At 39.1% G+C, this 13937-nt stretch overlaps 1 protein-coding gene across 3 annotated transcripts in view; it reads left to right on the top strand.

Annotated features, from left to right (window-relative positions):
• LOC122798297 (beta-Ala-His dipeptidase-like) overlaps positions 1–13937 on the top strand; it is a 1272900-nt gene that overhangs the window by 570606 nt on the left and 688357 nt on the right. The window lies entirely within an intron of this gene.

Raw genomic sequence — 13937 nt, 5'->3', positions numbered from 1 at the left:
ACAATTGGCTAAGCTTCTAATCTCATTCTAAGGTGATCCAGTATCTGTCTGCCTGGGACGACATGGTCAACAGACCACAATGCTTTGCCAGCGATGGCCTGCACCTGTCACCCCTGGGATTCTGGATACCGGCTACGGTTCTTGCCGCTCCAGTAGTACCTTTTTTAGGCAAGGTTCAAATGACAAATTCACCACCATAACAGGTACAGGTAAGCAAAAACTGAGGATAATGCTACTCAATGCTATAAGTCTAAACCTCAAAATGCACTCACTCGAGGCACTCCTTAAAATGGAGAACATTGATATCTGTGCAGTGACTGAGACCTGTTTCAAGGCTCCAGAGATCACTCCTGCATTACTAGGCTATAATTCATACCACACCTTTCGGCCATCTAACCTGGACCGGAACATTAAAGGCAGAGGTGTGTCCATATTCATTAAGGATATCCACACCTCCAGGCTAGTTCCTCAGCACAATGCATCCGAGATTATCCAAATGCAAGTAGCTCTGGGCAAAACTGCAATCCAATTTGTAGCTTGCTACAGATCCCCCACCATGCCCCAGGATTCTCACTCCTCTTTTCATAATATACTGGAAAATATTATGGGTCAACCAAACACCCTAATAATGTGTAATTTCAACTACCCCACCATTAACTGGGTAAACTACTCATGTACCAATTCCTTCGCTCAACGCTTTCTGGAATTCATAAATTTCAATGCCCTGGATCAACTTATCCACACCCCCACCAGGGGCAACAATATCCTAGACCTAGTCATTACCAACCTCAACAAAAGGGCCTTACAGAAACAGATGCTTGGTGCCAGAGCCATGGGCTCAAGCTCAATGCCAAGAAATGTATAGTTATCCCCTTTGGGAAAAAACATGTAACTGTGAATTACCACATAGGTGGCAGTACACTAAACACCGAAAGTGTGATAAGAGACTTAGGGACATAGGTGGACAGTGGTCTCACCTTCAATAAACACATCGCCACAGCAGTCAGGAAACCCTTCTATGTGGCACACCTCATCACTAAGGGCTTTTCATCCAGAAAAAAGGAGATCATTGTCCCACTGTACTCATCCCTCATTAGCCCCCTTATAGAATACAATGCCCCGTTTGGTATGTACCTCACAAGACATCTGCAACAAGTGGAAAGGCCGCAGAAATACCTCACTAAAAGAATAACAGGCCTAAAGCAGATGTCCTATATTAACTGCCTTAAAAAACTCCAGCTATACTCTGTCACATATCATCTACTCAGAGGCGATCTCTGCTTAACATACAAGGCCATGTCAAAACCCTGAGCTGTTGGACATGCTACACTTAAAGAAATCACAATCCCTCAGAGCCACATGCTCCAGGGATCTAACCCTTGTCATCACAATAAACAAAACATGCTGGAGGGATAGGTTCCTGACCTAGAGACTCCCCAGACTCTGAAATAGACTGCCCATACATGTCAAGCAGAGTGCCTCTTTGGCCCTCTTCAAAAGGAACCTTGACGATTGGATGGGAGAAAGGAAATTCACCCCGGTGATCATGTCAGTCGCCCTGCTAGACAGGGGTCCAGGGAAGTAAATAGTGTGGGAATAAATAGCCAGGGAATTGTTATTGCTAGACTTGTATAGGCCCTAGGGCCGATAGCCTAGTATCAACCTACGAACCTATGAACCTATAAACATGAGTAACCAGTGTTCCAGATCTGAAGTCAACTCCTCGTTGGTCATATCCGACCATAAGCTAATCACCCTAGATATCCACATCCCGCCCCCACCCCCCATTAAGGAAACCACCATAAACATTTTCTCCAAACCGAACTCCATGCTTCTTAAGACAGAAATGGTTAACTTCATGATACCCATGCAGAAGGACAATACAGTTACAACTGCTGAATCCTACACAAATGCACTCTATAAGCACTTACATGAGTGCATGGATCATGCTATCCCTAACAGAATCAAGACGCTATCCTCCAAAAAAAAAAGGAAGCGAATCTGGTAGTCCCCTGCCATAAACAAACTTTACAACAGAAGGAAGAAACTGTTGCAAAAGAGAGTAAAACCCCATGAGTGGAGGAGCTCCCTGGTCAGCCTCAGTAAGAAGCTAAGATCTCTCATAAAATCCTCCAAAGCTAGCTATGAAAACAAAATCACCACTGATTTTAAGGACAACCACAAAGCATCCTATAACTAATGCAGGAATCTCAATGGCAACACCCAGATCTGCTCTGAGTTACAGCACAATGGCATGAAAATAACAGAAACAACTGATATCGCCAACATCCTGGCAGATAGGTTCAATGCTAACTTTACCCCCCCTCTCACCCTCTAAAGGGCCCATATCTATACTGGAAGAAATCAGAGTGCCTGTAATCACAACTATTCAGGTAAAAACTGCACTCTCAAAAGCCAAGAACACAGCATCCATGGTACCGGACAACATCCCAGGCTGCGTTTTACATGAACTTCAGAACTAACTGGCTCCCCACCTAAGTACCTTGTTCAGTCATAGCCTCACATCAGGCTTTGTGCTCACTGAATGGTGCACAGCAACAGTTATCCTACTCCACAAAGTGGGAGCCACCACAGACTCCAGGAACTATCGTCGTATTAGCCTGACGAGCCTGGTCTGCAAGGCCATGGAACGTATCATCATGGAACTTATAAACAAAGACATTGGTAACCTCAAAACTCTGGACCCTACCCAGTTCAGGTTTGTGAAAGGCAGATCATATCTCCTGAACTTGACTGACTTTTTTGAGGCAGTCACTGAAGCCATAGATGAGAGTAAGGTGGTTCACACAGCCTATCTTGACCTCGCCAAGGCTTTCAACACCATCCCCCAATAAACTCACTAAACTAGGTATAAATCCCTTTGTCACAAGATGGGTTGCCAACTGGCTCACTGACAGAACACACACTGTAAAAGTTGCAGACTCCAAATCAGATTTCAGACCAGTGACAAGTGGAGTAGCACAGGCCTCGGTCCTGGGTCCTTTCCTGTTCGATATCTACTTCTCTGAAGTACAGGCTAACACAGAAGGTCTCTGGCTAATGAAGTTCACAGATGACTGCAAACTAGGACCTATAGTCAAGTCCCCAAATGATGTGGTCTGGTGTCAGAGACATGGCCTCAAGCTCAATGCCAAAATGTGCATTGTCATTCCCTTTGGTAAAAACTCTGTACCCATGAACTATCACATAGGCGGCAGTTTAATTAATGCTGAATGTGTGATAAGAGACCTTAGGACCCAGGTGGACAGTAGTCTCTCCTTTGATAATCACATTGCCACAGGGGTCAGCAAATTCTTCTGTGTGCCACACCTCATCACGCAAGAGGTTCTCATCCATGAAAAAGAGGTCATTGTTCCCCTCTATTTGTCACTTATTAGACCCATTATAGACTACAATGCCCCTTTTAGAATGTACCTCACAAGACCTCAACAACAGCTGGAAAGGCCACAGAAGTACCTCACAAAGAGGATTACCGGCCTCAAAAAGATGCCCTGTGCTGACCATCTCAAAAAACTCTAGCTTTACTTCATAGCATATCACCTACTCCAAGGTGATCTCTGCCTAACATACAGAGCTATGTCAAACCCAGAGCTGTTGGACATGCTACACCTAAAGAAATCCCAATCCCTCCAAGCTACATGCTCTAGGGACCTAATACTTCTTGCTACAACAAACAGAACATGCTGGAGGGATAGATTCCTGACCCAGAGACTTCCCATACTCTGGAACAAGCTACCCATCTATGTCAAGCAGAGCTCCTCATTAGCACTCTTCAAGAAAAATCTTGATGAGTGGATGGAAAATAGGAAATTCACCCCAGGGATCACTTCTGTGGCTCTGCTTGACAGGGGCACAGGAAAATAACTTTCTTGGGTGGCAAAAGCCAGGGAACCTCATTGGCTAGGCTTACTTAGGCCCTTGGGCTGATAGCCTAGTACCTACCTATGAACCTACCTATATATATATATATATGTGTATATATATATATATATATATATATATATATATATGTGTATATATATATATATATATATATATATATATGTATATATATATATATATATATATATATATATCTATATATATATATATATATATATATATATATATATATATATATATATATATATATATATATATATATATATGTATATGTAAATCTGTGTCATAATGTCAAGTTGCAAAATGGTGAGAAGGAAACGGTGAAAGTTTATATTCACGTACATCCAGAACATTTTCCCCTGGTAAGTAAACAATCGGCTAACAAAACTTAAAAAACAAACCAAAGCAAATAAAACCCACTCAAGTGGGGGCTTCATCCCCACAGCCCTCCATGTGGGGAGCTGTTCCCCCCACACACCCCAACTAAATATACCAACTCCGAGATTACGCTACAGTGGAGAAAAGGGCAACATAAATATTTAAGCACAAAACAACATTCATGGGACATACATCTATAAGGAATTAATAACACCCTACTTCAATATAGAAATAATTATAAATATTTAAACTAGTATTAATAATTCTTCTCATTAAAGATAATAATGATAAATAATTCTTGAAATATATCCCCTACCAGTTCTCTTTTAAACCCAGTCTATACATTGCACCAAGGTTAACAATCCATAAACATTCCTTCTGATCTACTAACCTATGCCTAGATATGTTTGGCAAACCTCTTCCCCTCACAGAATCCAGCCCAACTAGGTTTATTAGGAGGGGGTATGAATCCCCATGTGTGAATTTAGCAACAAATATGGCCTTGAATACTAGGAGGGAAGATGCACTTGTTACCAGGGGAGAACATGAGCCTATAGGCAATGACAGGGAAAGGGGTTTGTCAGATGCACAGTTTTAGCCTTAAATATTTATGTTTTGGCAACTTATTTTGGATGTAAGTGCTGTTGCTTTAATTTAATGAGATTTAAACCGGAAAGAAGGTGTGTTCTGGATAGTACTGATGATGCTGGAGGGCGAAACTGGTCTGCGTTGCTTGGCTGGTTACTGATTGCTTATTTTTGTTATTTTTGCCATGTAACTATATTGATTAAAAGAACTTAAGGAATTAAAAAGTCAATGGTGTAATAATGCCTGTCTGTTTATCCATATAAGCTTTTGGTATATACCGGAGCTTTTGGTACATACCAAAACTGTGGGATATTGCTTGAATTATTTTATATATACACATATGTAAATATATGTTGTGTGTGTGTGTGTGTGTGTGTGTGTGTGTGTGTATGTCAGTCTATATATTAATGTCAAACTGACATAATGTCAAAGGGCAGAATATCGCTGCACAAAAAATTGAACTTGCTTTTAATCCAAAAGCCACCAAAACAAGAAAAAAGTATTTTTTCCAGGTGCACAAGCTGCTCTGCACCCTTCCCCCACACTTCCTGATTATTGTATATACCAACTCTGAGATTAATCCTCAGTGGAGAAAGGGCAAGTATTTGATGCCAAGAAATACCTGCTTTTCCATTAAAAGCTGATTTGCTGTGGGAGCTGTGTGTGTGTGTGTGTGTGTGTGTGTGTGTGTGTGTGTGTGTGTGTGTGTGTGTGTGTGTGTGTGCGTGTTGTATATATATATATATATATATGGGTCTACGTTTGTTCATCGAACGTACACCCTATCGAATCTCAAGAAACTGACTCCATTTCAGCGAAAGTACAGTTTCACAAAAATGTACTTTTATGAAACACACATTACTGAAGCACGGAAACACGAAAATAAATATTAACAACACATTTCTGCAGGGAGGCAAGCCCAGCTGAATGCCCCCATGTGGAGGGCTATGCCCCCCATACCCCTGCTAATTATATATACTAACTCCGAGATCACACTACATTGGAGAAAAGGGTACATTTCCTTATCCACACTGTATACTATCTACATAACCAAGCTGCAAATGTTCTACACCTTCCACTCCTGTTGGAAGTGTAGATAACAAGTGAATAACACTTTACCTGTTGTTCTACAGGATCCCCAAACCACCACACCTAATTTGTTAATGTGTGTTTAGCGAAAGTGCATTTTCATGAAACTGCACTTTCGCTGAAACAGAGTCGGCTTCTTGAAATTCGATAGGGTGTACTCTCAATGAATGAAAGTAGACATATATATATATATATATATATATATTTATATATATATATATATATATATACATATATATACATATATATATATATATATATATATATATATATATATATACACATATATATATATTTATATTTATATATATATATATATATATATATATACATATATATATATATAGATAGATAATTTACGTGTATATAAAATAGCTAAATTTGCAGCTGACTGCCCACATCATACTAACCACTGTCACTCCTTAAAAAAACTCTTCTGGTTAGAACTCCCACAACTTCTATCCTACAAACAATTAACCTTAGCACACAAACTAGTGCAGCAACCTGAAAAAACCCTGTTCTAAATATTCTCCAACCCCATATGACAAATTGAAGTCTTTGGTCAACAAACAAATCTCTACTACGTGTCCAAATTCACTAATACGGCAGGGGACTCCCTTTTTCTCATCATGTAGCAACAAGGTGGCATCCTACCTCACAGCATCAGAACCAACACAAATACCAACCAAATCAAAAAGATTCTTAAAAATTATCTTAACGACACATGAATTTGCTCCTGTACTACTCCAGGCTAAATAGTTTTAATAGTTTCTGGTCATAGTTTTTCTTCTTCCTTGACTACCTCATAATATATGCTCTCTTTCATGTCTAGATAATCTCGAACCTCATTTTTTCTATCCAATTTCTCCCCTACAAACCCGTCCTCAGCTTACTTTAAGAAACTACAATACCTACACTACAATAAGGAATTATATCAGATGACTGTATAAAACAAATGTCAACTATAATAGCATAGAATGTAATTTCTGGTGTACTGTATGTCTTGTATATTTTTGTATAATTTCTTGTATAAGTTTTGTATAATTTCTTGTATACGTTTTATATAATCTCTATATGTGGAGCTTTTCTCCCCAGGCCTCTGCTGAAAATGGGCTTTCCCAGTAAACAAATGTAAAATAATATATATATATATATATATATATATATATATATATATATATATATATATATGTATATATATATATATATATATATATATATATATATATATATATATATATATGGTTTACCTTCATAAACTTGAATCACAGTGGTTTGAGTGCTCATATGAGTGACACGAAACCACAAAAGTGAAAACGTCGACAGTCCTTAATGTTCGAAAACAGATTTGCTGTTTTTCGAACATTAATGTTGAACAAAAAACCCCCCCAAAGTGTAAAGCAGAGGGGCAAGCCCCCCACACCTCCCTACTTTATTATTCTAACTCTGAGATCGCACTACAGCACTACAGTGGGGAAAGGAACCATTTGCCGATCCCCACTATAGTGCAATCGGCCCTACAATGTTGAATGTGCAATGAGCAAATGTCACTGTGCATTCGCTCATTGCACAGTCAAACCTTTTTTCTTTCGGTGTTTGCAAATCTTGCAAGCAGCCTTTCGAACACTTGTTGTTCACCCGACTGTGTATTGCCTTTATAAAGGTAAACCTGTAGATATATGTATATATATATATATATATATATATATATATATATATATATATGAATATAATACTTTCCATCTAAAAGTCTTAATCAAATCACAAATGATCGATAAAAATTCATCAAAATCACATTTCATCTTAAAGCACATTTCATCTAATCACATTTCTTAGAAAATATTTATAGACAGCAAATACTTCTTCAAACTTTTTTTGCAAGGGGTAAGCCCCCTGCACCCCCCATGAGAAGGACTTTGTTTACCCCACACCCACCTTACTTAAATATATTAACTACATCGTCACGCAACCACGGAGAAAAGAAAAAACCACAGCATAGTGAATCACTACAAACACATACATCTAGATATGAGGGTGCAACATGTGTGTGGGCATTGGCAAGATACAAATGGTGTGAAGAACTAATTTGCCTTATAATCCCTACTATCCTAACACCCCCAGACACACTAGAAGTAATTGTGTATAAGCCTGCTACACTTTTCTATGCAATGTGGTTTGATGAAATGTGGTTCAGATGAAATGTTATTTAAATTTTTTTTTCTATCATTTACGATTAGATCAAAAGACACACACACACATGCACATACGCACATATGCACGTACACACACACACACACACACACACTCACACACACACACACACACACACACACACACACACACACACACACACACACACACACACCTCGGCAGATAATTATAGCTTACATATAGCTATAGGTAATGTGCAATTATGATGTAAAATATTTGACTTTACACTGTTGCTTTAAACATTTCGGATTATTGCATGTTTACTGTGTAGAATTTAATGCTTCAGGTACATACATTTATTGTTTACAAGATCACAACAAGAAGCACTGGATCACACTGTATTTATCATTTTGATTTGATTTGTATGGAGTAGTCCTTGCTGCACAATGAAACAAATCATATGTACTTGTTTTATTTTTCTCTGATTCTTCTTCGGAGACTTGTTTTCATTTTATTTGTATTTCTTTTGACTTTGTACTAGGCCTCAAGCTACAGCTATGTTCTATCAAGTTCATCTGTTTTATAGGTAGCAGATACATTCATGTTTGGGACTGACAGGTGTAGAATAGCTGCAAAGAGAGTTCTATTTCAAAAGTAATTTATAGCTCTGGATAAGAAAAAGCACATTTTAGCAAACAATTTATAAAGCTGAGCAGCATGGAGCTGCTATCCAGAAGGCACCAAACACAGCATCTTTGAATGAAGTACCATCACTCTGCTACATAAAACTGACACAAGTCATTTTAAAAGGAGAACTCTAGATGATGTATTTACAACTGGAATATATTGGCCATGCTTATGATATAAAGTATAATTTTTATTCATTTATTTTTTAGTCCCTTGTTTATTTTTTCAAATGTCAAGTTTTACTTAGCATTTTTTACATTTTTGGGTGGTATTCAAAGTCTGGGACTTCACAGCTAAATAGCAGTTATCGACAAAGAGCGCCACTACACATACTTGTAAATAAGCTAAATGCAGGTTATTCACACTGAATAAGGAAAAGCAAAGGATTCTGAGAAATATGCCTACTTACAGCAAAAGTGTAAAGTGTCTAAATTTAAGTATTAAGTACATACAAAGTACTACTTGAAAGCCATAGGCTTTGTATTACTTCATATGTTATCACATATTGTGGACAGGTCAGGCGATCCTCATCACTCTTGAAAGACCTAAGGCAAACAGTTGACTGTGCAACTAATATTATTAATAATATTTAAAAAAGGGGGTTTAAAATATTTTCTATAGGGTTATCCTTGTGTGGACACCCAGTTGGGTACTTTAAAGAATACAAAGGGGAAGATGGGAAAGACTGAAAAAGGGAAGACATAACAAAGATGAGAGCACAGAAAGAAAACATCGATAGGGTTGTGTAGGAGGAGGTGTGACAGTTTCTGGCAGGAGTTAGACCCACCTATTTTTTCAAATATTTTTTATATAAGAGGGTATTGTGGTTGGAAAATAGGTAAGATGGTGTAGGAAGAAGGATAATAGAAAAGGGGCTGAGGAGGTTCCAGCAGGAGTCCCCAGTCCACAGAATCTCAAACATTTCCACAGCCAGATAGTGGTGCAGTGGAGGACCTGATGTTGACAGGATAGTGACCTGTAGTGGTGCATTGGTCAGCACCAGTTGGGACAATGTGTCTTCAACATGCTGTAGAGATGTCTCAACTGGCTGACTCCATCTATCCACAACCTTATCCAGTACATTTTCAACCAATTCTCAAAGCCCCCGTTCTGTAAAGCTTGCCAGGCTGTCACATGCCAGAGTGCCTGCAGGATCACTGCCACCACCCTCACAGGTGCATAGGACTAAACTAGGCTAATGACCACCAGGATTTACTTCAGTGCACCCATGTACATATTTGTACAGGGTTCCTGTGAATAATTCTGCATAAGTATCTGTGTTCTGTAGGTTTGCGGGAGGCATGCTATTTGACAGACTATTGTTTAATAGGATGTAGTTTGCTTTAGAATTGTTCCTTTTACTGGTTTAATTGTGTTTACTGGGTTGATTTTTATTTCAAAGGAAACAGCTTTGTGGTCCAACCTCAACAATGAGGACATGACAGAGGGGAGGGTGCAGTGCTCTCCTATGATGGTGAGTACTACGCCCAGCATGTTTGATCCTCTGGTAGGAGTGTGCACTATCTAGCGCAGGGTGTTTGTGTTTATAAAATCCAGGAAATGTGGTGCCTGTGAGTTAGAGGCAGTGTATGTTTGCCAGTCTATAGAGGGCTAATTAAAGTCTCCCATGAATAGGGTATTTGATTGAATGGTGAGCACCTCTAATAGGTCTAGGTATGAGTTACAAACTTTGTGGGTCACATAGTGTGACTAGTAGCTGATCAGGACATGGTAAGAAACCTTGTCTATGGAGACATGAATACAGGTGAACTCCAGGCCATCACCTGTTTCACCAAGCTGGAGTTGTATTTGCTGCTAATGTTGATTGAAACACCTCCACCTTTTGCCCCTGTGCTTCTGCTGACCTAAATGTTTGGAAGGCATTGTAACCTTGCACTACTGAAGTACTTTCTACCGCTTTAAATCAAGTCTCTGTAACTGCACAGATGACCACATTCTTCAGAGTGATGAGAGCTTGTAGAGTGTGGAGTTTCTTGTTTAGGATCCTAGCATTTAGCAGTAACACCTTAAGGCTGCTTTGTGTTTTTTTCTTTTTCTTTTTTTTTCCTATGTTGGTAGTTTTCCCATTTTGATATTGCCTAAAATAGAATCTAAGGGGTTGATAAAGTTTTTGTCAATATCCAAAAGCCCAGGGGGAATAAGTGCAGACCATATTTAGCAAAGCAATGTAGTCTGTTAACAATGCCCTCCCATGCTGAAAGATATTGGCCCTCCCTTGAGTGACACCAGAAATTAAGACATATATTAAAATCAATCATTTTCTGTTCATACTGTAGCATCATCCGTGGTGAAGGTAGAATGCTTTTGAATACTAGGCACTACCTATCTGTGACACATATTCAGAGAGATTCATAATGTCTCTTTTCATATAGTCCAGTGAGATATGTCTCAGGTCATTTACACCCACATGGACTATGTCAGAATCATATTGGTAACTGTTGTACAGTGACTTTAGTGCATGTGTGATATTGCAGATCCTAACTCCAGATAGGCAACTAACCATTTATCGTCTTATTGTCCAACCTGGTGAGAAGGGCATCTCTGTGTCATACAATATAATCCCCTGTGACTAGGGTACTAAATAAAGTGTTTGCTTGTCTTATGGGCTTTGTTCTTTGGAAATCATTGGGTCTAGGCTTGTGTGTGGTGTTAGGTTTTGCTTTTGGTATGCTTTAGTGATTGCTGAGGATAGGTGTTGCCGTTTGATGGCTTAGAAAACTTTTGAGGTCTGGGAAGGTTTTTTTAAGTCCCTCGGTGTAAGAAGGTCTATGTGTGGGGTGAGTGGTATGTGTGAAGGAAGCAGAGAGAGAGAGAGAAAGTGTGTGTGTGTGTGTGTGTGTGTGTGTGTGTGTGTGTGTGTGTGTGTGTGTGTGTGTGTGTGTGTTCTTGACAACGTTATTTGTAAGGGAGATTTTTGCCTCCAGGGAAGTTATGTATGTACATCTCTTGCAAACTGTGTTATTTTCTCTAAGGACTAAGAGTAGGACAGAGGCCACACACCCTGTGTGATAAAATGTGAAGGCTGCCAGCCTAGCTAGATAGAATTTTGTAATAATTCTAGGTCATTGTAAATATTAATGTGATCCACGGGCTTGTTTTACAAATGTAGGAAAACTATTATGTGCTGACCTTCAAAAATGTAACCATAGTGCACCGTGCTGGAAGAAAGCAGAAATGGGTATAAACTCTATGCCTATGTAATGTATGTCTTCATGGTAGAAAACTGGGATATATAGAGTTAACTAGCAAGCTCTAAGAAAATAAGCTGATAAAAAAATAATTTTACGACTGTGTGTGATCTCAAGCTAAGAGGCAGGATGTCTGGGCTATGAGTTTCTTTCTATTGTCTTAAGACAGAGATAATTACTAGGTTTCACATGTAAAGTGTCTTTTATTACTGTGACTTCCTGGCAGCTGAAGATCACAAAGAAATTTAAATTTTAAGTTCTGTGAGCCTGGGAAACTTCAGCAGAGGTGACAAAAATGATGTAATCTGAAATGACTCAGCAGTAATGTGTATTATCAATTTAAGAACTATCGCAAGAGAAAGAGATTGCATTTTGTATTTTGTTCTGAAGCTGACAACAACTCACCAGCACTTGCTTTGCTCTGTATGTAAGTTATTTAGGTGCAGTGATTTCTCTTAGAAACAGATAGAAATACAGTAAGATTAGATGTTTTCTGTATTTATGTGATACTGTCCTACTATGTTATTTTAAATTATTTCCTGTGATTTCTGAACTCTAATGTCATTGTGTTGAGCTAATAAGTATTGTTATGTGTTTTTATTATTTATTATTAAATATATTTAAACATTTTAACTGTGGCTGTTTTGCGTAGAGATAATTTAAGCTCTTGAAGTACTTGTGTGTATTTGGTGATACTGTATAGGCCGCTCCTAAATAGCCTTCACGTGTCAGTCACACTTACCAATTGGATAGCAGTAACATTGCACAGTAGAATTGGACACCCTTTTATAAGAGCCTTTATAGTAGCTGATAAGGGTGGTTGGTGGCAGGTGGTACTACTGTATAGTCTGGGCAGAAGGGGGCATAGCTGAAACACCTGTGCCAGCCTTCCCCAGGAATGTCTGTGTGTTTGTATATAACTGAAATCTCAAAGTGTGTGTGTCAGCTACCTGGGCAGGGACATGAAGCACTGGTTGGACAGAGAGAGTGCTGGAGGTTTTGGCTTGACCACCCTACCGAGATCTGAGCCCTATAGCTGTGCCAGTGGGGAGTATTATTGGGGATCTGGAGAGAAAGGGAGAAACCAGCCCCATACTGACTGTGATCTCTGTGTGCTCTTAAGGCAAATTATACTTTACTGTGTGTGAACTTGTTATCCTCCTAATGTGGACACCCGTCACTGGTGCTAGTGGTAAAGATTGAGGCTCCATGATTACTGGCCCATTGCATGGGTGTCACACCCATCACCACCCCTAACAATGCCAATCCCCTCCCCTTTCCCCACTCTTTACACTCACATCCATGCCCATTTTGTGATGTAATTTGTCATGTCAGGGGAGGCAGGATGGCTTACTTTTCCTTGATTGTATTGCATTAGTGATGCTTTTCTTTTAAAAAAACATTTCAGACTCTTAACAGAATGCCAGAGTTTGTACAGTGTTTTCCAGATTACCAAACAATTGTTCTGATTTCCAGATAGTTTGGAAAAAATCCAGATAGGTGGCAAGGCTAAGTAAAAGCTTGTCTGAGTACAGGAGACAATTGCTACATTGTCTCGGGATACCATACCTGCTAAGTTAGCCAAAGAGACATTAGGAAATTGCATATCCATGTTGTCAGGACCTGTATTAAGGTTGGGCTGTTATGGTTTAAGGACTTGGTTTTACAGGGGTCTCCTATGTGGTGTCTGTGGTTAAGCCCAGATGTTAAATAGTACTATGATCTGGTACTAATGGTGTTTGATGAGCTATCTAGTTGCTTTAAGCTTAGCTTCATGCAAAGCCTTTCTGTATTACTGGTTAAAGTCCTAAATACTAGCTGTATAGGTAAATTTTACAAACTAAGCATTTGCCACTATACAGAGCACTGTTAACCACTGCTGTGTGATGAGCAGCACTACACAAATGTGTAATTTATAGCAGACAGAAAAAA

Source organism: Protopterus annectens, chromosome 3.part1 (assembly GCF_019279795.1).
Source record: "Protopterus annectens isolate FY-2018-M chromosome 3.part1, PAN1.0, whole genome shotgun sequence".
NCBI classification, from domain to species: Eukaryota; Metazoa; Chordata; order Ceratodontiformes; family Protopteridae; genus Protopterus; species Protopterus annectens.
The sequence above is the reverse complement of the archived record's forward strand: the minus strand, read 5'-3'. Positions and strand labels throughout refer to the sequence as shown.